The 20,662-nt window shown below is 37.4% G+C and overlaps 1 protein-coding gene and 1 long non-coding RNA gene across 40 annotated transcripts in view; both read right to left on the minus strand.

The window, feature by feature from the left end:
- Positions 1–20,662, minus strand: part of SSBP2 (single stranded DNA binding protein 2) — a 318,118-nt gene that overhangs the window by 240,776 nt on the left and 56,680 nt on the right. The gene's annotated exons all lie outside the window — the stretch shown is intronic.
- Positions 15,991–20,487, minus strand: LOC145511138 (uncharacterized). Its single transcript, XR_014057540.1, has 2 exons — positions 20,380–20,487; positions 15,991–16,798 (listed from the first exon to the last, which is right to left on the minus strand). It is a non-coding gene; the product is annotated as an uncharacterized LOC145511138 (long non-coding RNA).

The raw sequence follows: 20,662 nt of genomic DNA on the forward strand, positions 1-20,662 counted from the left end.
AATAAATGGTATTAGGTACTGGACAACAGGCAGTACAGGCTGGTAAAACCTGAGAAAAGATAAACATACAAGACTGAGTCCCATCACAACCCTAGCTTTCTTACTCAAGACAGAACACAGTGCAAGGAGGGACAAATACAAATACAGGACAGTGGTCTCAAGTTGAAGAGATCACGGGATCAAACTGGGGTCGGGGCTGGGGACTGCGGCAGCTGGAGCATGTGGGCAGAGTATCGAACAGGAGCGGCTTACACAGTGAAACAACTCCAGCAGTCTGCACAGGGGTCCCATTGCCCCTGGCTAAGGTGAGACGCCACCAGGCCTGGTGAATAACTGTTGCTCACAGAGGGCTGAGAAACCTCAGGGGAAACACCAAGACCTGCTCACAATGAATTCTAACAGCATTCAGTAGAGACCCACGGGCCATACTTCAGGGACAGGACTAAACTAGAGGAACAGCAGACTTACCCTAACTATGCTGACAACCCAAATAAGCTTTTATGTAGCCCGATTAATTTGGCTAGAAAGTAGCTTTAAGTAAAGAAAAATATTTTTAAAAGTAATACCAGGTATCAAGACAGAGATATTAAATAACTTTCAGGTTGGTGAATGACATGGGACAGTGAGGGCAGGGGGTATATTGGAAATATGTGTACTTTCTGCTCAGTGTTGCTATGAACCTAGAACTGCCCTTCTAAAAAACATATTTCTTAAAGCAGTGACAATGGGTAATGGGGGGTCTTACTTCCTTCTCTCTATTGATCTGTACTTCCCAAATTTTCTATAATCAAGAGAAAATAATTTTAAAACTTAGCCATGAGCTCATGTTTCCTTCTCCAAGCTTATTTTATTGTCTATGTGTAACATTTTCCTCAAGTACAAACAAATAGTAATAGTTTATTCTAATCATAAGTTAATAGCCAAGAAATTACCTTCTTTCTAAATAAATTACATATCCCAGGAAATTAAGATGAGTGGAAAACATTTAAAAGCAGTCTAATGTTATTCCGCTTAATACTAAGCACTGAAAATAACCTACTCAGAATTTCTTCCTGGCTTTACCATTTTTTTTCTTTTTTATCTCATGCAAAAGTTTATTGTAAACCTGAAAAAAAGTTGTTGTTGTTCAGTCACTAAGCTGTGTCCGACTCTTTGTGACCCCATGGACTGCGGCACGCCAGGCTTCCCTGTCCTTCACTATCTCCCGGAGTTTGCTCAAACTCATGTCCATTGAGTTGGTGATGCCATCCAACCATCTCATCCTCTGTGGCCTCTTTCTCTTCCTGCCCTCAATCTTTCCCAGCATCAGGGTCTTTTCCAATGAGCCAGCTCTTCAAATCAGGTGGCCAAAGTATTGGAGCTTATTGGAAAATAAGTTGCATCATTTAAATTTCTCTCTCTCCTACTTATTTGCAAAACAGAAACAGACATACAGACTTTAAAAACAAACTTATAGTTACCAAAAGGGAAACATGGCAGGTAGGGATAAATTAGAAGTTTGGTACTAACATATACACATTAGTATATATAAAAATAATCAACAAGGACCTACTGTATAACACAGGACACTCTTACTTGATATTATGTAATAATCTATATGGGAAAAGCATCTGAACAAGAATGGATATGTGCATATGTACCATATAACTGAATCATTTTACCATTCACTTGAAACTAATACAACATTGTAAATCAACTGCACTCCAATATAAAATAAAAATTAAATTTAAAAAATCTCTCCTTATTTCTGTTTTTTAAAGAGTGCACACAGCAGAAGCTATATGTATAGGTAGCAGTTTCTTATCATTAAACATCATTTCCCTGGTGTCCCACAGGTCACATGCCAGATGTTTGCAACCCACATCACAGAACCAGGTCTAAGATCTGTAGTTCAGGATCTACCTTCTTTACTGAAGCTGTTCAAACTTGGGATCACAGATGTGAACACTTCATTCTTATCGGGTGTTAGTAACTTGGATCCACCACAGGTTTAGGGAACTGTAAATCCTTCAATATCTATTCCCTGCTTCATACAAATGGTCTCCTCACGAAAAGACCGAAGCTCCCTGATGTGGACTAAAGTCACTAAGCTTACTTCTTCTCTACCCTCATGTTTCCATTCGATGAGGACTTCTAAGGGGACTTTCACTTTCACTTTAAGGAGTGCATGAAGAGAAATGAGGAGAACTTAAAGTGACATTCTTATTTTTTTTTAAGTCTTCCTGTTAATTTCCTTTTCTAATCTTTGCACATACTATTTTGGCATTTAGATCTATTCTGCTTTGTATTTGCTTTTCTTTAGCACTCACTTTACATTCCCTATTATTTCTTGCACATTCTTTTTATATATTTCACCTTGTTCTAATTTCCTTAACCCCAGTCAAATCCACACAGTCATCAAGCCATAACATATTTGGTGATGTCTTTAGTTGGACCTACTTTGTTATTGCCAAATTTCAAGTACTCGCATTAAATATGCACAATTCATTGAGGCTAGTGTTTATAATTCATTTTTCACTTTCCCTAGAGGTATTCTGGAAGAATTTCTCTCTTAAATTCCAGCAACGTCTCTGATCTGTACTTCTTTAGGGCACATGCAGAACTGCAAAGAAATGCTTCAGAAGAATACACCCATAGACACAGGACCCAGAACACCACAGAAGGAAATGGGCAGGTATTCAAAGGAAAAACCCAACTCAGGAAAGATATGGGATAATTCTTTCTCTCTGATTTTCAGAAGGTATAAATGTATGATAATTGATTTTTAATCATGAGTTGGAGCTATTTTTTTTAAGTTCCATATAAAATAATTAGGACCACAGGGTTTTTCCCTATGACTTAATTCATTTCCTAGCATTAGTCTGAAATATTTAGACATTTATAGCATTTAATCTTTCACGCCAGTTATTTATCTCTTTATTAGACAACTCTTAAGCAAACATCTATCTTGTGTAAAGTACTGAGAACCAAAGAAATAATAATTTAGGACCCACCAGAGCAGAATTTGTAGCAATATGGTCAAAGAATGAATCTTTACACTAAGAAAAATTTTTACAAATTAATAGCATAAAGATAATTCTAAATATCTAATATTTGAAACAAAAATTATTTTGAAACATGAGAAATTTTATAAACACTTAATACTCATCACCATCAACAGTTAGTAAGCTCCTACCATTATTCTAGCTCTTAAACAAAAGGAAAAAAAAACAAAACAGAAGAAGATATAAATTTTGTCTTCAAGGAATTTTCAGACTTGTTAATGGGAAGAAACATATAATTAAAAATAAGATCAGTAAACACAAAGTGGCATATGACTGGCACACAGGCAACAAAACATCAAGAATTCAGAATAGGAAGAGACCATTGCAAGAGGCTCTTGACAAAAGGGCTTTAGCTGGCAGAGGAAATGGTACTTAAGCTAGGTATTAAGGGAAATGGGATAAGCAGGAAGAAAAGAGGATGTTTAACGAAAGGATAATAGCCTGAAAGAATTACCTAAATTATATACAACACTGTGGCCAAAATAAAATTCTCTATGTACTTTAAAGCAACAAAAATGGTTTCACAAAATATTATTGAGACAGATTTCTACTATCATTATGCAATATAAAGATTTTACTCTATTATATAAAACATGATGGAGTAATAATAGGAACTTATAGTATTTTATAGCTTATAAAATGTGTTCACATATGAAAGTAACTATTTAATTATTTACTAGCAGTTTATAGCAGTTATTTTATTAAGAATTCCTCCACAGTTATCTTTTATTTTTTTTCAACTTTAAAAAAAATAAGCTTTTTTATGTACATTTTTAATTCAGAAAAATATTCATCTAAAAGGGATTCCCTATGATATTTCCTATGGATGGATGTGCTGCCGTCCACGGGGTCACAAAGAGTTGAACACGACTGAGTGACTAAACTGAACTGATAGCCTTTCCTAATTAAAATTTAGGTTTTAATTTTAGAATATAAAAGCTTATTTTTTACCCCAAAATGTAAGCAGAAATCACATTTTTAAATATCAGAAAGGGATATATATCAAAGATAGATATTTTTTCCTACATATCTATACATTTAGATAAAGATATTCTGATTCTCCAGTTACATTTTTATCTAAAGTAAATGTTTAAAGTGTATCTCTACAAAATAAGCTAAAATAATCAATAGATAAAAAGAGAAAGACAGGGGAGATAATCGGATTAAATACAGGAACCTCTACTAAATTAATCTCCAGATATGCAATTTCCAGTCAATTGCACAAAGAAGCATTTAGCATCCACAGGTACCTAAAGAGTAAGCTAAGAAATTGTGACTTCCTTAAGTAAATATACAAATAATCAAACTAACTCCCTGATCTTAGATAAACAATCACAGTATAATCATCAAATTTGAAAATAAAACTGAGATAACTAACATATTTAGATTCCTACATTAGTATCTCAAAAGAACAGGTACTCTGAAACACTGTACTAAATCTGATAAGATTAAGTTAACAAAAATAAACGTAGAACTCTGCAAAAATATTGTAGGACTGACAAATATAACAATAGCCCAAATTAAAAGACAGGTTTTAGCTGAATACAAGTTTAATATGAATTAATAGTGCATTTGACTACCCTGCCAAAAGAGCTAATTTTATCTTAAATGCATTAATGGAGTATAGAACTAGAAAAGGAAAGATAATAAGTCCTAGAAAGACAAGGGGGAAAAAAAAAGACAAGTTGTGAGCAATGATTGGAAGTATCAGTGATGCATAACCTGAAGAAAGGGAAAGCTCAAACCCTTAATAGGTTGTCAGCTATTAGAGGGATTGGTCTTATTTCACAGGGCTAAAGAGGGTGGAACTAAAACCAATGGGCAAAAGTGATAAGAAGGCAAATTGCAACTCGATATCCCAAAGACCTTTTCTGTCACTATTAGAGCTAACCAAAAATCTTATAGGCTGGGAAAAGAATCATTTTGGGGCTGCAAAACATGAGAGTCCAATCTCTGAAAAAGTAAAGGCACAGTATGGGTTGAAGCTGGGGATACTGCACGGGCTTTATTCATTAAACAGAAGTTTGGATCAGATGAACTTTAAAATACCACTCAATACAAGATTACCTAATCCCAGTATTACTAAAATATGGCCCAGAGCAACCGAGGGGCTTCCAGGTCAACAGAACTATATGGTAAAAGAGTTGAGATTAGGATATATGACTCAAAGTTTAGTCTGCTATATTTAGAAAAATACTGCAAAACAACCTAAGTCAATACCTTTCATGAAGAAATTATACTCTCCAGGAAATATCACTCTGTGACCAAGTGAAAGATAGAAACGTGGCATGTTTACCTGTCCAAGTCAACCTAAGACAACTGCTTGTACAACCACCACTCCCACCATCCTGCTCCTCTGCTCAAACACGAAGCAGATTAACTGTTTCTCCATAGCCTAAGTCTGTGTGGTTCCTACAGATCATGTGGCTCTATGGCCCAAGGTTTCCAAACCAAAAATGGAAGATAACAGCATGCTCTCTGTCTGTACTTAGGGGGAAAACCTAGCCACACAAGTTAAAGATGAGTCAACTGACTCCATGTAAGTTGGTTTGACAGGTAAAATCAGAGCACACACAATTCCAATCAATAAGTGGAAAGAGGCATATCACAATAAAATTCTTATCTAAAAGAATATGTGATTTCTAAACATATTTACTCTTTCCAAATTCTCCCAGATGTTAGCAGAGAATTGCTACATTCTACATTAGTTTAATCCTTTTAACCTAATCTACCCTATAATTCGAAACCACACATTCTATTCCAAAACAGCTTTAGAGGATAAATTACACTAATGTTGACAATTATAAAGCCAGTTAAATAGAAAATATTTTATAACAGGTTCATGATACTAAGCCAGATTACTATGTCATTTCAGTATTTCCTTAGCATACCAAAATATAATTTATAGAATGCAAGCAAAATATTTTAGCAAAGGCCTGCCTTCTGCAAGTGACAGCCCTAAATATCTGCAAAATTAAATGTTTAAAAACAGAAAGGTTTATAGATCTAAACACTGTCAGGTACACAGTCTATTTATCTATTTTTAATAGTTCCCTTAGGATTAACCACAGTAATGTCAGGAGAAACACGGTGGAAGCTCCAAAAGAGCCGAGAAACCAAATTTACAGAGCTTTTAGTGAGCTTCTATTCACCTCATTCAAACATGCACGCACGTGTGTGCACAGACACATTTACCCTCTTCTAGAGTAGAGACTCTTAAGTTGCTTGGGGTCTCTTCTCTAAGCAGTGAGAAACCAAGTTTTTAGCTGGACATATTGATACCAACCAGAATTCTTGGCCTTCCCCAATCAACAGAAATTGACTAGAGGCTGGATAAATTCAGGCAAGGCTTTACTGGGGCCCCTGCTGTAGCAGGAGGGAGCGTGAACAAGTAACTGGTTCCCTTGCACACTTGCTCCCTGAGTGGGGGCGAGCTTGTCCTTTATATAGGGTGAGGGTAGGGGTGTGTCCAGGCATTGGAGGGAGGAGTGACTTAGGTGTTCTGCCCACCCCTCTGGTGAGTGCAGGGGGCATGCTCAGTACCCTGTCTTTGCTCCCGGTTCTTCAGAGGTGACAGTAGAGTTTTTGGTCTTTTGTATCTTTTGGTCCAAAATTTGACCCAACTATTTATGCATGCGGTTGTTTTTAGTTAAATAGTTCTTTGTATTTTGTTGTTTTAGGAGAGGTTTGTCCAGGTGCAAGCATTGGAGCACTAGCAGCAAAGGGTCCCAGGTCCCAGCCTGTCTCAATATTACGCCTCAGCTAAAAAGTATGTGTTAGTCGCTCAGTTGTGTCTGACTCTTTGTGACCTCATGGACTGTAGCCCTCCAGGCTCCTCTGTCTCTGGAATTCTCCAGGCCAGAATACTGGAGTGGGTTGCCATTCCCTTCTCCAGGGGATCTTCCTGATCCAAGGATCGAACCCAGGTCTCCTGCATTGCAGGCGGATTCTTTTCCATCCGAGCCACCAGGGAAGCCCCAGCTAAAAGGTAATATTCCCCTATTTCCCTTGAAGCTGGGTGTGTTCACCTGCCTCAAGTTTGGTCAAGGAGATAGAGATTTAAGTTGGAAGAATTACCCAAAAGGGTATTGCTCTACATTCCCGTACCCCACATTCAGCCTATAAGGCTGGTATGACTGCTGGAGTTCCAGCCTCCCTCTTGGACCATGAGACCACTTTAGGAATGCCAAATACAATGAACTGAATGCTTGTGTCCTCCAAAGATTGATTTTGAGTAAACCTCTAATTTGATTTGCTAAAACTCTAATTCCAACACAATAGTATCAAGAGGTGGAACCTTTGAGAGGTAGTTAGGTCATGAGAGTAGTCTTCATAATGGGATTAGTACCTGACATGTAGAGACCAGGGAGCTAGCTAGCTTTCTTTCCACCATGTAAGGACACAAGAAGAAGTCTACAACAAGGAAAAGCATCCTCCCTTGAAACATACCATGATGGCACTCTGATCTTGGGACTTCCAGCCTCTAGAACTGAGAAATTTCTGTTCTTCATAAGACACTCTATGGTACTTTATTATAGCAGCCCAAGCTTACTAAAACACTAGAATAAAAAGACAGAAGCGGTATAGACCCATGACAGCTTCATGGAACTGCCATTTCAGCCCTGGATTCTCAACCTTCAGACTTCTTTACTTAAGAGGAAATAAATCTTAATCTTCTTTAGGGTTTCCAATTATATGCAACCTAACCAATTCCTAAGTACATGCACTGATTAAGTCAGGCTTATTCTCCACCCTCCCCACTGTATGATTTCCACGCAACTCTACCTGAACTGCTCTTGCTGTGCTGTCAAATGTGGTCACGGGTTAATCCTTGTCTTAGTTTATTCTGTTAGTATATTTGATAACTCTCATAATTTATAACTCCCTCAGACTTACAACATCAAATCACTCTTTATTCGTTCTCTTCCATATTTTATCTTCTCCCTCCTACCCCTAAAATGTTGGCATTCCCCAAGGTTATTTCATGGCCCTGCTCTCAAGTATACACATTTTCCTGAGACCTACTATGCCAGTCAACAGAAAACAGTCCATGCTGACACCACCAAACCTCTCTGTAACTCAGAGTTGCTAAAAGTTCCAGGTCAATTAATTCAAATGTATTCTGGGCACAACCACCTGAATATCCCCCAGGCAACTTAAATGCCACATCCCTCTCTGTTCCTCCTCTAGTTAATAACACATGTCCATTTAGTTGTCCAAACCAAAAACCTGGTAGTCATCCTCAATTCCTTACTCTTGCCTGATACGAATTCAGCCATTAAGTATTCTAGAGCCTAGAGTCTATGGTTCATATCTATCTTCTCTGGCAATGTCCTCACTGTCACTTTTCCAGATTACTGCAATAGTATTTGAACTAGTCTTCCTTTCTCTTATTCTTGCTTCTCTCCATTGTGAAATCAAAAGATCATTAAAAAAAAAATCAATCTCTTAAAGTTGCTTCCTTGGTTATCAGTAGACCCTCATACCTATAGGATAAGGACCAGATACCAAAACATGGCAAATGCAGCCTGCCCAGATTTGGCAATGGCTTCATCCTACAGTGAACAGCTGAAGAAACTGCAAAGTCAACAAACCTTAGATCTGTAAGAGAGGTGAGGTGAGGTCATTGAGTAAACCACTGCCCCCAACACTGAAGAGGCAGATAGGCAGATACAGAGAAATACAACCAACCACAGAGGAAACCCCTGCAAAAGGAATCTCCCCAGAAACCAGTGCCTGAGTAGGAAAACCTGAACTGTAATGGGCAAAGTGCTAGAGACTCTGTATTACAAGTTTGAGAGATGAAAACCAGGGGAAACCAGTCATGGAGGGCCTCCATACAATCATGAATTTTACTTCTAGGAGCCCACTTGGTTCTTACAGTGAATGCCAGAGAAAAATCTCCTCATGCTTCTAGCTAGGGGCTAGGGGAAACAACCATTCTGAAATGCACTTCAGTTCAGTTCAGTCATTCAGTCGCATCCAACTCTTTAGACTCCGTGGACTGCAGCACGCCAGGCTTCCCTGTCCATCACCAACTCCCAGAGCTTGCTCAAATTCATGTCCATCGAGTTGGTGATGCCATCCAACCATCTTATCCTCTGTCGTCCCCTTCACCTCCTGACTTCAATCTTCCCCAGCATCATAGTCTTTTCCAATGAGTCAGTTCTTCACATCAGGTGGCCAAAGTATTGGAGCTTAAGCTTCAACATCAGTCCTTCCAATGAATATTCAGGACTGATTTCCTTTAGGATTGACTGGTTTGATCTCCCTGCAGTCCAAGAGACTCTCAAGAGTCTTCTCCAACACTGCAGTACAAAAGCATCAATTCTTTGGTGCTCAGCTTTATTCATGGTTCAACTCTCACATCCACATGAAATGCACTAGAGCATTCTATTCTTAAAAAGGCCTGCCCTCAAGAGAAACCAGTTTACAGCTCAAACTGCTGGGGTTCCATCAGAGACTAACCTACTTGGAGTAGGTAACCTCCAGCATCCTCTAGGCATCCTGTCCCACCTAAGAAGGTAAAAAACAATAACAAGAAACAAACAAAACAAAAAACTGAGAAGCACTGGTGAAATTCATGGTCTAGGAACACAGGCTCACCAAAGACTGAGACCCAATCCTACGACTGTGGAATACACACCTCACCTCTCCACTGTATTACTAAAGGCCTTCTTATTACAGTTCCTTTTACCCAGCACATCATGTCCACCTTTCAACAAAAAGTTACAAGGTACACAAAAGGACAAAAACACAGTTCAAAGACATTGAACAAGCACTGGAACCAGAGTTTGATATGGGAAGAGCTTTGGAATTATCAGACCAGGAATCTTTTAAACTATGATGAATATGCTGAGGACTTTAATGTAAAAATTAGGCAACATGAAAAACATATGGTTAATGTAAGCTAACTAGATTATTACTGCTAGGAACTTCTCCCTTAACATGACTGTAACAATGCTTTCTTCTTTTAAAGGATTTAAGTTCTTATCTATGCTAAATGATATAATATTTATCTTTGAAAAGATCACAAGATTAGGTAACTTAAAGACAATTTTAATAAAGACTTTCAAATGCATAAAAAGAGCAGTTTTAACATTATCCTCAATGGTGAAAAATTGAAAGCATTTCCCCTAAAGTCAGGAACAAGACAAGGATGCCCACTCTCACCACTACTATTCAACATAGTTTTGGAAGTTTTAGCCACAGCAATCAGAGAAGAAAAAGAAAAGGAATCCAGATTGGAAAAGAAGAAGTAAAACTCTCACTGTTTGCAGATGACATGATCCTCTACATAGAAAACCCTAAAGACTCCACCAGAAAATTACCAGAGCTAATCAATGAATATAGTAAAGTTGCAGGATATAAAATTAACACACAGAAATCCCCTGCATTCCTATACACTAACAATGAGAAAATAGAGAAATTAAGGAAACAATACCATTCACCATTGCAACGGAAAGAATAAAATACATAGGAATAAATCTACCTAAAGAAACAAAAGACCTATATATAGAAAACTATAAAACACTGATGAAAGAAATCAAAGATGACACAAATAGATGAAGAAATATACCATGTTCATGGATAAGAATCAATATAGTGAAAATGAGTATACTACCCAAAGCAATCTATAGAGTCAATGCAATCCCTATCAAGCCACCAATGGTATTTTTCAGAGAAGTAGAACAAATAATTTCACAATTTGTATGGAAATACAAAAAACCTCGAATAGCCAAAGCAATCTTGAGAAAGAAGAATGGAACTGGAGGAATCAACCTGCCTGACTTCAGGCTCTACTACAAAGCCACAGTCATCAAGACAGTATGGTACTGGCACAAAGATAGAAATATAGATCAATGGAACAAAAATAGAAAGCCCAGAGATAAATCGACGCACCTATGGACACCTTAACTTTGACAAAGGAGGCAAGAATATACAATGGAGAAAAGATAATCTCTTCAACAAGTGGTGCTGGGAAAGCTGGTCAACTACTTGTAAAAGAATGAAACTAGAACACTCTCTAACACCATACACAAAAATAAACTCAAGATGGATTAAAGATCTAAACGTAAGACCAGAAACTACACAACTCCTAGAGGAAAACATAGGCAAAACACTCTCCGACATAAATCACAGCAGGATACTCTATAACCCATCTCCCAGAGTAATGGAAATAAAAGCAAAAATAAACAAATGGGACCTAATTAAACTTAAAGGCTTTTGCACAACGAAGGAAACTATAATCAAGGTGAAAAGACAGCCTTCAGGATGGGAGAAAACAATAGCAAAGGAAGCAACGGACAAACAATTAATCTCAAAAATATACAAACAACTCCTGCAGCTCAATTCCAGAAAAATAAGCAACCTAATCAAAAGATGGGCCAAAGAACTAAACAGACATTTCTCTAAAGAAGATATACAGATGGCTAACAAACACATGAAAAGATGCTCAACCTCACTCATTATCAGAGAAATGCAAATCAAAACCACAATGAGGTACCATCTCACGCCACTCAGAATGGCTGCTATTAAAAAGTCTACAAGCAATAAATGCTGGAGAGGGTGTGGAGAAAAGGGAACCCTCTTACACTGTTGGAGGGAATGTAAACTAGAACAGCCATGATGGAGAACTGGAAATAGAACTGCCATACGACCCAGCAGTCCCACTGCTGGGCATACACACTGAGGAAACCAGAATTGAAAGAGGCACATGTACCCCAATGTTCATCGCAGCACTGTTTACAATAGCCAGGGCATGGAAGTAACCTAGATGTCTATCGGCAGACGAATGGATGAGAAAGCTGCAGTACATATACACAATGGAATATTACTCAGCTATTAAAAAGAATTCATTTGAATCAGTTCTAATGAGGTGGATAAAACTGGAGCCTATTATATAAAGCGATGTAAGTCAGAAAGAAAAACACCAATATAGTATATTAACGCATATATATGGAATTTAGAAAGATGGTAATGATGACCCTATATGCAAGACAGCAAAAGAGACATGGATGTAAAGAACAGACTTTTGGACTCTGTGGGAGAAGGCGAGGGTGGGATGATTTGAGAGAATAGCATTGAAACATGTATATTATCATATGTGAAATAATCTGCAGTCCAGGTTTGATGCATGAGACAGGGTGGTCAGGGCTGGTGCAATGGGAGGACCCTGAGGGATGGGATGGGGAAGGAGGTGGGAGGGAGCTTCAGGATGGGGAACACATGTACACCTATGGCTGATTCATGTCAATGTATGGCAAAAACCACCACAATATTGTAATTAGCCTCCAATTAAAATAAGTAAATAAAAAAAAAAATAAGTAAATAAATTTTAAAAAAATGGTTTTAAACTGATCCATGTGATCTATGGACATTTAAATATTTCATAATGAAGGACTTCCCTGGTGATCCAGTGGTTAAGAGTCCACACTTCGCAACCTAGATTTCCATCGACACATGAATGGATAAAGAAACTGTGGTACATATACACAATGAAGTATTACTCAGCTATAAAAAAAGGCATTTGAGTCAGTTCTAATGAGGTGGATGATCCTAGAGCCTATTATTAAGAGTGAAGTAAGTCAGAAAGAGAAAGACAGTATCATATATTAATGCATATACATGGAATCTAGAAAGATGGTACTGATGATGCTATTTGCAGGGTATCAAAGGAGATGCAGACATAAAGAACAAACTTAGGGTCACAGTGAGGGAGGGATAGGGTGGGATGACTTAAGAGAGTAGTACTGAAACATATACATTACCATATGTAAAAGAGACAGCTAGTGGGACTTTGCTGTATGATGCAGGGAAACCAAAGCCAGTGAGTGCTCCGTGCCAACCTAGAGAGGTGGGATGGGGAGGAGGTGGAGGGAGGTTTAAGAGGGAAGGGACATATGTATACCTATGAATGAAAAATAAAATAAAAAATTTTAAAAACTACTAAAAGTTTTAACTAATAAATAGAGGGAAAATGATTGCAAAAAGAAAAAAAAAAAGAATCCACACTTCCATTGCATGGGGCACAGGTTCGATCTCTGGGTGGGAAGCTAAGATTGCTCATACCACTTGGCAAGGCCAAAAAAATAAATAAATAACTAAAAATGTTAAAAAAAAAAAAAAAAAACCTGGCTTAAAAGTAAATATTTCTTAATGATATTACAGAAAAAAAGGAAGTGTCAATAAAAAGAAACAGCACACAGGCAGAACCTGACTTGCAAATGTTAATTCTGTAAATTTGCCACAACTGAGAAATTCAAGTCCTTGGGCAGGCTGCCTGCCAAGATTCCAGTTCCCTTTTGGGGAGCTATTGTTAAATATTCCCCTCCAGTTTCCTGTTCTACTCATCCAACTTACATTACCCCACTCCCCTTTAACGCCATCTTGAATCCATGCCATTATTACTCCATCTACCCTGAACTCCCGCTCTTCCTCGTCTAGGTGCAAAAGCTTCTCTACCCCCTGAATGATCTTTCATACATCTGTCCCCCTGCATAACTACTTCACCCATCCCCCTAACTGCCCAAAGCCCACACCTCCTTCCTGTCACAGCTGCAGGGGACACTCATTCTCCTATTGCCATCATCACTACCACAGTTGGTGAAGAAATCTCTGACTGCCAGTGGGTGGGGAAAAAAGTGGAAACACCCCTGCTGTTTAAGGCGTATGGAAACTGGGGTGGGGGAGGAAGGAACATTCTTCAGCTATTAAAATTGCTGGAAAGCAAAATACAGCCTCTGAATTTTAAACTTACAGCTGGAATCTATATCCCCAAAGATGAGACCATAATATTGTTAGTTCTGGAATTCAGCTATATTATGGGTACCATTTGGGAATATAATTACAATTTATAATATTTCCTCTTTGGGGATATGTCCCCTTGTATCAAACAAGCCAATATACAAACCATCTTTTGAAAGACAACCTACCCAAACACTGGTGACAGCACGTCGAGTTATTCTTTCATATTATCCTAGAGTAAGAAATTAGAAGTATGGGGAGATAAAACTAAGCTGCTGAAGAGCAGGAGCCTTGACTGTCTTGTTCAGTATTTTATCTTGTACCCACCATCTGACACATTTTAATCTCTCAACAACTATCTGGGGGGGGGGAAGGTGGGAGGAGATTGAGGACAGGAAGAAGCCCAACATCCACAAGAGTACTGTTCCATGATGAACTCATGTCCATGATCAGTTAAGGAAGAGTACAGTGCATTTCAGAGACGGAGAAGAAAGGGGTCTTCTTTAATGTTTCAGGTTACCTGAGATGAGTGAGGATTCCATTTTTGAATAATCTTAATTTATTCATACCCAAAATCTTACCTATCCAGAACAGGCTATCAAAAATTAGGTCTGTCCAGTTGAAAAATGAAACATTAAGTCAGCTTTCATGGGTAACATTGCAAGTTAACATTTGATTTTAACTGGCCAGAAAAATTAAATGGAGGACTAAGAACATTTTTCTACATATAGCTGAGAAGCAGAAGAAAAAAAGACTAGTCACAGTAGAAAACTCTCTCAAACTGAATTATCCAGATTGGCTGGGTTTGGTTCCACTTCTTCTTTCATTCATTAAAATAGTTATACTCTTAGGTATGTTTTTATTACAACAGTCTATGACAGCTTTTATTGGAATTTACAACCTGGCATTTATTTAAATAGAATGCTTCATTAATATCACTTGCCTGATCTTCTGTTTTAATCAGATTAATATTACTTGAAATGAAACAACTGTTTCAGGAACTAAAGCACAAAAAGGTAAATGTAATAGTTAACAACTATGATCACTACCTTTAACATTTTTAATGTTTCTGTTTCTTTAACTATTTAGTAGAAAATTTTGAAGAATAAAGTGAAGACAGACCTGTGATTCCAGTTCTAGTGTCTAATGTTCTGGAGACGACTAAAATCGCTTAGGGAAGAAAGTCAGTTCTCAAAATAGGCAAGGCAAAACACTGAATTAAAATATTATATTCTGTTAAGTATAAATCCCTTAAATCCACTAATAATTACTCACATACCCAAAAGATACAGTAAGATGATAAATGTGTCAAATGAACAAACACTGACATTATAAAAATAAAGCCAAAATTATCTGCCCCTTAAGTAAAATTATCTAAAAAAACTTATCTAAGATCTCATCTATATATCCTTTTGAAAAATAAGTTCTTTACAGGTGTTTTATATCCTAATTAATTTTTATATTCAATTTCTTTCTCAAGACACTGTATCTCCTCAAAGGCCAAAAATGATATTGAGAAATTTATGTGACTATTTAAAATAGACTAAAGTAAGTCATACAAAGACAAATATCATATGATATCACTTATATGCAGAATCTAACAAAGGCTACAAATGAACTTATCTACAAAACTGAAATAAGAGTTGCAGACGTAGGAAATAAACTTGTGGTTACCAGGGGGAAAGCAGGGTGTATAAATCGTAAGACAGGGTTTGACATACACATACTACTCTACATAAAACAGATAACTAATAACGACCTAGTGTATAGCACAGGGAATTCTACTCAGTACTCTGTAATGGTCTATATGGGAAAAGAATCTTAAAAAGAGTGGATACATGTACTGTATAACAGATTCACTTTGATGTATATCTGAAACTAACCCAACATTGCATATCAATTATACACCAATAAAATTTTTTTTAAATAGTCAACTATGACTAACATAGAATATGAATGAACTACAAAGAAAATACACAGAAAGTAAAATATTTTATATATAAAATACCAATCTAAAAAGCGGATCATCAAAATTAATTTTAAAAGTTTTTAGTATATTAAGCTTAATTATTCCACTTCATACATAAATGGTAAAACAGGTGGCCTAATATACTATATGATGCCATCTACACCACAGGTATTTAATAAATACCTTTGTCTAGATGTTCCACCTATTTCCACAGTTCTTAATTTACACTAGTTTATTTTTTATAAATGGCACAAAATAGCTCAAAATAAAAAGGTAAAACAGTACACACCAAAAATTATCCTATAAACAAATAACTCATTTTCAGCAGTAAGGACAGGGAGTTACAATGATTCTCCTAGCATCACAGCCTTCACACTCCCTCAGTAACCCTGATCTCTGCAGTAGCTGCCATCGCCCTGCCTATGCCTAACTCACAGGAATCAACAGCAGTGGGGGGAAGAGTGGAGATGAAGGAAACAGATCAAGTCCTTGGTCTTAGCAAGCATCTTTCTGTTCCACTGGGTTACTTCTAAGCAAGATACAAAAGAGGAAGCCAAAAATTATTAACACAATGGATGCATGAAAAAATGAAAATATGTAAATGAGTAAAAATAAGGATGAGTTTTAAAAGATGAGAAATAAGTGGACTTTTTCCCTATTGTTACTCCCCAATATTATACCAAATCCTAACTACAGGCTTTAAAAATAAGTTTTAAAAAATTAATTACAGACTATCATATGAGGAGAACTACAACAAAACAAATATAAATCTCTCAGAGATCCTATCTTGCCTGTAAAATTGAACTGCCCAATAAATTACCATTTGGAGTGGTTGTGACAGTTAAGAGATCAGCTATGTAAAGTGCCTAGCACATTATGGTTATAACAGTAGCTATTATTATTATGGTAAACACTCAGACTATATTGATAAATAGATGAACTTGACCACATTATGAAAGTACTATGATTCCTTTTCCTTCAAGCAGGACTTTAACAGCCAGAAATGTAATCCTCCAAGTTGTGCAAGACTTCAAGATTTCTAAAGCAAAACAGAAGAATAATATGGTTGTAAATTCAATTGGCCTGATTATCTCCAATCCAGCAGCAACTTCAGCTGAGGCTCTGTAAGGGCACAGACTATCATGGGTATAAAAGAAAGGAAAAAGCAGTCCTAAATGAAACCCTATTATAGTACCTGGGGTAGATTCCAGGATTCCTAAAGCTCATATCCTGGGTCTCCCAGCTCCGGAGTCTCTCCATTCTCCACCTCCTAAACCACAACTGTGAAGCCAGAAAAAGCCAGAGGGATAATGTGCTTAGTCGCTCAGTCATGTCTGACTCGTTGTGATCCTGTGGACTGTAGCCCGCCAGGCTCCTCTGTCCATGGGGATTCTCCAGGCAAGAATACTGGAGTGGGTTGCCATGCTCTCCTCCAGGGGATCTTCTCAACCCAGGGATTGAACTCAGCTCTTCCACACTGCAGGTAGATTTTTACCATCTGAGCCACCAGGTAAGGGATAATGGAGAACGATATTTCACCATCAAAGAAGGACTCGACAGAAATACTAAACACTACCTAGGCCCATCTAATCCTCAAGTCTTTGTATTTCACAGTCCATCCTTGACCAATCTGAACAAATTCTTATCTTTATTAAGCATCTATGTGTCAAACACTATGCTAAATGATTCCACTAAAGATGTCTCAAATTAAAAAGAACTGTGAGATTAGGTTAATCTCATAAGGCCTTTTATTTCAGTCCTATCAAAACAAGCCCAGCAAAATACAAAACCAGTAATGCAACAGACATTCTCATCACTTTATTCTATCACTGGCCTCCAAAGAAACCCTGGACTAAAATAATTACTTCCTTAGCAACTCTCAGAGCCTTTGGCATAATGTAGAATCTCTAAAGATACACAGTATGTACCATTCCATAAACCCATCTCACCTCTGACCCCTTTATCTTAGAATGCCAATTTACATAGTAATTGATGCTTTCACATAGGATTAAAACTTAAGTTTAACTGTATCATTAATAAGGATGATTACAAACAAAGATACATGAGACTAATAAGTCAAACCTTGAAATAAATAAATGTCAAATTTATTTTTTCATAGAAAAAAAGATTCTGTAGTATTTAGAAGGGACAAAAAATACTGATTCTTCCTACTACTCAGTGTCACTCATATGCAGGGCTTTCATGCAAAGCAATGGAAGGAAAGAAATGGAAGCCCCAAAACAAGATTCTGAAAATACAAAGTATACGAGATGCAATGCCAATAAGTTCTGAACAAATGAAGGAATGCTATTTTTTAACCAAACTTATCAATTTACTCTTTTATCCAGACATTTGAGCATGAATTCTCTGCAAGTGCTCCAATCCAGTAGGGAGAACCCATATGTCACAAAACCCAATGCCAATTCAAATGGTGTCACTACTTTTATTATTTTACCTTTGTGTGGATCACAACAAACTGTGGAAAATTCTCAAAGAGATGGGAATACCAGACCACATTACCTGCCTCCTGAGAAACTTGTTATGTACGTCAAGAAACCAAAAGTTAGAACCGGACATGGAACAACAAATTGGCAAAGGAATAAGGGAGGGCTGTATATTGTCACCCTACTTATTTAACTTAAATGCAGAGTACATCATGCGAAATGCAGGACTGGATGAAGCACAGCTGGAATCAAGATTGTCGGGAGAAATATCAATAACCTCAGATATGCAAATGACACTACCTTTATGGTAGAAAGTGAAGAGGAACTAAAGAGCCTCGTGATGAAAGTGAAAGAGGAGAGTGAAAAAGGTGGCTTAAAACTCAACATTCAAAAAACATTCAAAAAGATCATGGCATTCGGTCCCATCACTTCATGGCAAACAGATGGGGAAAAACGGAAACCATAACAGGTTTTATTTTTTTGGGTTCCAAAATCACTGTGGATAGTGACTTTAGCCATGAAATTAAAAGATGCTTGCTCCTTGGAAGAAAAACTATGACAAACCTAGACAGTGTATTAAAAAGGAGAGACAACACTTAGTCAACAAAGGCCCTCATAGTCAAAGCTATGGTTTTTCCAGTAGTCATATACAGATGTGCAAAGGTGGACCATAAAGAAGGCTGAGCATTGAAGAATGGATGTTTTTGAATTGTGGTTCTGGAGAAGATTCTGGAGAGTCTCTTGGACTGCAAGTATATCAAACCAGTCAATCCTAAAGGAAATCAATCCTGAGCATGCATTGGAAGGACTGATGCTGAAGCTGATGTTCCAATACTTTGGCCACGTGATGCGAAGAACTGACTCATTAGAAAAGACCCTGATGCTGGGAAAGACTGAGGGCAGGAAGAGAAGTGGGCGGCAGAGGATGAGATGGTTGGATGGCATCACTGACTCAATGGACATGAGCTCAAGCAAACTCTGGGAGAGAGTGAAAGACAGGGAAGCCTGGTGTGCTGCAGTCCATAGGGTCGCAACGAGTCCGATATGACGTAGCAATTGAACAGCAACGACACAGGAAGGTAGATCAGAACTAGTTTTTGCCTCTTTCGGTTATGTCCCCTTAAACAGCTACATAGTATCTCCATAGCCTTTAGCCTGCTAAGAGATCTGTGACCCACTCCAAGCTGCCATTAAAATCTCAATTGAACTACTGGACAGTATAAGAACTGTGACTTCTCATGCTATGTCCAAACCTTAACATTCTCAAGCTCCAGTAACTAGGAATAAGAACAGATTATTTACACACAGTCTCCACTGTTTACTACAAAAGACAAACTGGTCATTTTAATGAGGGATCTTTGTCTTTCACCCTCCTTTTCCCCCCACATATCTTATTCCGTATTCTTCGTGTGGTAGCTACTTTATTAAAATGGTTCAATATTTAATTAAGGATTAAATGGTAAAGCAGTTTGCCCATTAAATTATAAGAACCTTCAGTGTTTACATAGCTTTTTAAAAATTAATTAAATAACTTAATAGAAGTTTCAAAATTAGATTTAAAAGTGAGCTTTGAGAACACAAATTATTTTGAAGATATTAAGCCATGACAAAACACATGCATCAGTCATGACAGAAGACACATGTCGTGTTTTCAGCCCAGGAGGACTCCCAAAGCACTAGCATCCTCCACCATTATCTGCACTGTCCGTCAGATGGACACACAAAATTCAGTATTCATTTAGTGATTCTGTGGGATGAGAGAAGCAGATCAGGTTATCTTAAGAGGCCCAGAGGGAAATGCAACACATATTTCCAGGGGAAAAAAGTCAAAATAAATTACTTTAAAACTCTGTTATTTAAATTCAATTCTTCTCTCACTTAATTATTAAGCATTGGGTCTAAGTCTTCATGGTTCTTTTCCTAGTAATAGGAAACACTGAATTTATTAATACTTATTAATGCTTTCTCTTAAAAAAGGAGTTTAATAAAGGCAGCTTACTTCAGATTACCTTTCAGTTTATTTTAAATACTTTTTTTTTTAATTTACAGATCCGGAATTGAGTGCTAAGGTTTCCCTTGTACCCACAGACAAATTCTACATTTTGTTTCCTTATTATATTTATTCGATTTTCATGTATAATAAATGTACTGAGATAGAGCTGAAAATACCTACTACCTAAAATATCAGAATAAATGCCAATGGAGCTTTCCTGTTGCTTTAGTTTCTTCAACACGTGAGCAGAAACCTGGAAGCTGAGGTGCTGAGTGAATACCCAAGCCAGGCAAAAAGCCAGGCAATCTGAGCCCTGTTAAATGGTCACAGGACCCCTGTGGTCACAAAGCAGCACTGGTACTTGTGTTACCTAAGCAGTGAGGTAGAGAGGTGGTGACTCTCCTTAGTCACCTGGTACTCTTTTGTTCTCCTTTCTCAGTCCTTGCACTGTGGTATATAATTAATG

Source organism: Giraffa tippelskirchi, chromosome 6, assembly GCF_054371585.1.
Source record: "Giraffa tippelskirchi isolate mGirTip1 chromosome 6, T2T-mGirTip1v1.2.pri, whole genome shotgun sequence".
Classification (NCBI taxonomy): domain Eukaryota; kingdom Metazoa; phylum Chordata; class Mammalia; order Artiodactyla; family Giraffidae; genus Giraffa; species Giraffa tippelskirchi.